Source organism: Diplotaxodon limnothrissa, linkage group LG3 (genome assembly GCF_057381915.1).
Source record: "Diplotaxodon limnothrissa isolate DT_005_m linkage group LG3, D_limnothrissa_male_GT1.1, whole genome shotgun sequence".
NCBI lineage: Eukaryota > Metazoa > Chordata > Actinopteri > Cichliformes > Cichlidae > Diplotaxodon > Diplotaxodon limnothrissa.
The window spans coordinates 62800725-62805126 of record NC_140598.1 but is presented as its reverse complement, the minus strand read 5'-3'; the positions used below and the strand labels follow the sequence as shown (position 1 = coordinate 62805126).

The window sequence follows — 4402 nt, the reverse complement described above, 5'->3', positions numbered from 1 at the left end:
AGCCAAACAAGAACATTTTTAAGTTATCAAAGTGACTTGTACATCATGTTTAACCCGAGTGGTGAAAGACCGCGGGGGTTTGAAGACGATGTGTCGGTCGGCTCAGATATTTGAAGTTTACACAGCTACATTCTCACCTGAAAATATGTTAAAAGTTTTTTTGCGACCCAGAAAGAGAAATAAGAGTGATATTAAAACTAAGTCGCTGCCGTCATTGTTGGAAACTGGAATTGGCTGGGCCGCGCTATGAATTCTGCGATATGGTTTTTCAACTTTGTTGTCCGGGTGGAAAATCTGGAGAAAGGTGGGATTCTCCCAGAAAAATCGGGAGGGTTGGCATGTATGGTTGTGGCAACATCACTAACCTTGTCAAACACCTCAGAGTAAATCATATCACAAAATATGACGAGCGTATGTTGAGGCGAACTGAAGAGGAGGAGAGGGACAGGTGCTGCTAGGGTGAGAGTCTCTCACGGAGTCCTTTAGTCCTCCAGGCAGGCAAGGTGTTCAAATAGCACACAACTTTAGTTTTTTTATTTCTATATGATGAACTCTGCATTATTAAGTGATAAGAAGAAGGTATTCTGATGTCCTGTAATCATTATGACGCTATAATTTGAGATACAATAAATAAAATCCGTTTTGTACAAAGTATCGGTATCGGATCAGTATCGTCGATACCACCCTGAATATTACTTGGTATCGGATCGGAAAGGAAATCAGTGGTATCGCACATCACTACTTGTCGGCAGAGTTGGCACCACATCTAAGGAGGCAAAGAAATCATTTCAGAGACCCATTCAAAGCAGTGGTCAGATTGGTCAAATCTGTTTATACAGGTCAGCAAAATCTAGCTTGTTTCTACAAAACAAAACTTGAAGTATTTGCATAGATTTTACGTGTTCGTAAAGCTTACGTCAAGATCTTAAATGGGTAAGGTCTCCAATATATCAAACTGGCAGTTCCTTTGACCGAATTACAGGAGGAGCCAGTTCACAATGAGAAAAACAGCGCTGCCAAAAAGCTAGCTGTTCTATCAGTGTAGAAATTAGCATAGCGCAAGCTAGCAAGCTAGATAAAAGTTTAGTCTTTTACATTTTGTTTCATAGAGGTACTCACCTCATACTAATGTCATGTGAGCATATGGTTTTTAAACAGCATACTACAAGAATATAGACCTGTCACAGCTGCTGTTTGTCGCTATTATATGTAGGTTCAAAGAAGGTGCGCATAATGCTACAGCATAGCTTATATGGCACTGTGACAGCTTTTGTTGTAGACATGGGTATGCCAAAATAAAACTAGAATTTCCCCAAAAATAGACAGCAAAAAGCTTATGGTAGAAAGTTCCAATCCAACTTTATTTATAAAGCACTTTAAAACAGCCAACACAGGACCAATGTGCTATATAGTAAATAAGTTAAGAACAACTGATAAAACAAAACAGCAAAAAAATTAAAAACTTAGGCTACGTCCACACGTACACGGGTATTTTTGAAAACGGAGATTTTCTGTTTTCGTTTTTTTTTTTTTTTAAATCCCGTCCACGCGTAAACGCAAAAACAAAGGAAAACGCTGCTAGGAACATGCTAAAGCAACAGGTGGCGATATATTCCTAACCGTTTAGAAATGTTGGCCAATCAGAAGTCTAGAAACCTGGGCGGGAAAGAGTAAACAAAGATGGCACATAGAAGCAGAACTGAGTCCTATGTGTGGAGGGACAGAAACTGTGTTGTATATGTAAGCATGTAAACACTGCAGAGATTAAAGTTAACAATAACAGTATTTTGTCTAAGTCCGCCATTGTAGAAATCCATTTCACCGAAACAATAATGTGGCGCACAGTCTGACGTCAAAAAAGGCGCACACCTTTGACGCTGCGTTTTCTCCGTTTTTCTCGTCCACATGTAAATGCAAAAACTGAGTTTTGGAAAATCTCCACCGTGGCAGGAGTTTTTAAAAATCTCAGTTTTCAGTGACCGAAAACGCCGTTTACATGTGGACGAAAGGAGCAAACGCATAGAAAAAACTGCGTTTTCAAAAATACCCGGGTACGTGTGGACGTAGCCTTAACCCCAAGTATCCACACCATTTTTTATTGGAGCTAGAGGTGGGCCAATTGATCTAACCAATCCTAGTCCAGAGAAAGGCTATGCTAAAGAGTCGGCTAAAGGTCGGAATAAGAGATCCCAAATGAAACATGCTATACAGTTGCACATGGAGAATGCATTACCCCATAAAAGATTAACTACACATACGTTTAGAAAGGCGACAGTGTGCATTTCTCTTGAATTTTACATCTACCTTCACGTGCGCCACTCAATCATAGCAGAAAACTATCAGCTTAATGACGTGTGATTCACAATCAGCTATGACAGCGGCCATTATGAGGCCCGAAAGGAGCGGCTGAAACTGTACAGCACAAGGGCAAAAGGTTGGGGTAGGCACCCACGACGTGTGCGCGGCATGAAAACAAAGCAGAGCTCTCCCCCATTTGTCCTCCCTTTTCTTTCCCCCCCTGCAAACTCTTAATACACGTGATTCAATAATGGAGATTAATGCACGCTGGCACGGGGACAAGTTTCACAGAAACACGCACACAGGGCATGATGGTGAGAAAAAGGCAGACAGAATTTGAATATAAATCATCAATGTGTGAAGTGATGTCCACTGTGGAACTGATTTAGTGACGTGTCACGTGGTTTCACACACAACTACAGGTGAGTAAGGACGCTTCGAGATCCAGCTCTTCTGTCAAATCCACGGATGGATGATAGCGGGTTATGGTGGGTTTTTGTTACATGAACACTTACATATTCACACCTTTTGCATTTAGGCAGGTAACTCGGATGAGAGGATGGGTAAAGGCCCAATGGCACAGTTACGACTGTGTGCATCAGGTGAACACATGTCCCCGTTCAGCCCCAGTTGCTCAGCTCGGTGGTAGTTACAGCCTGGCCTCATTCACAACTTCCAAACTGCAAACACACCGAAACAGGCTGCCTGAGGGCCGAGGTTACACTGGCCTATTTACGAGAGAGAGGCACCGGTGAGGACATGTTAAACCCTACAGTGAAGGATGTGGACATGTGAATGTGAGGGGGGACCAGTGAACACAGTCACAATCAGGGAGTGTGACCACATACCCGCAGAAACATCTGACTTTTTTTCTGTTATTGAATTCAATAACACATGTCTGCAACCAAAAAACTGCATAGGATTTTTTGACTGCTCCTTATAGATTTATAATCACTGAAACCTGGAAAAATATTTTTTAAATTCCATCAAGTCAGGTTTTCATGCTTTTAGTTTACTTAAGCGTATAATTTCCCTTTTTAATCTGGTATCCTATACTAGAGTCAAAAAACCATATCTAGTAATAATTTCTTATATTAATGTAATATTTCTAAGAGTGAGAATCAAGAGAAATAAAGCGAAAGCGTGTTCAGAGGAGCATCAAAGAGAAGAAGAAAAGGTTTCACAGACAAAAAGTGGTAAATATATTGTGAAGGAATAGTTTTTTGTTTCTTTCTTTAATTATAAGAAAAATGATACATAGTTAATTGTAACAAAATATAGATTTTTTTCATCGCTGTTGTCCTTTTTTGCAAAAAAAGACTGTACATGATGGAGGAAAATTGAATTCAGCACCCTAAAAAACATGAAATTTAACAAAAATATCCCATGCGGCTGAAAAAAACTTTTTTTTTCCAGACCTGTGTAATCGATCGCACTCGCAAGGAGTGGGAAATTTCAACCTTCATTTCACTACCTGGGAACGCATCCTCATTTAGATTTGACGGGGTGAATAAGAATTGTGAACAGCTGCGGTTTAAGGCCTTCAAGATCTCCACGTTTATAAAAATAATACTAATGTAAGCTCAAAAAAACACTCTTTTAGCCATCACTACACATGATGCAGTAATTCAACAACTTTTTGCATGATCATGTCCCACAACAGTATATACAGTAGTATATGTGTTACTTCGGTAGCACATATACTAAAATTGGAACAATACAGAGAAGATTAGCATGGCGCCTACGCGAGGATGACACGCAAATTTGTGAAGCGCTCCTCATTTTTAGCTTATGGCCATACGACCCTTAGCACGCCCGAGAATGGTATCTGGGCAGCATGGTTGCACGGTGGTTAGCACTGTTGCCTCACAGTAAGAAGGTTCTGCATTCAATTCTACCATCAGTCTGTGTGGAGTGTGCATGTTCGCCCTGTGTTTGTGTGGGTTCTACCTGGATCCTCCCAATGACATGCACTTATTGGGTTTAGGTTAATTAGAAACTCTAAATTGCCCGTGGGAGTGAATGTGAATGGTTGTCTGTGTATATGTGTTTGCTCTGCGACAGAGTGGCGAGCTGTCTAGGGTGTATCCTGCCTGTTGCCCTA

General features: G+C 40.8%; 1 non-coding gene across 1 annotated transcript; it reads left to right on the top strand.

The window, feature by feature from the left end:
- The first annotated feature begins 3978 nt into the window (after nt 1–3978).
- Nucleotides 3979–4084, top strand: LOC146636837 (U6 spliceosomal RNA). The gene has a single exon (XR_014905663.1). It is a non-coding gene; the product is annotated as a U6 spliceosomal RNA (small nuclear RNA).
- Nucleotides 4085–4402: the final 318 nt, after the last annotated feature.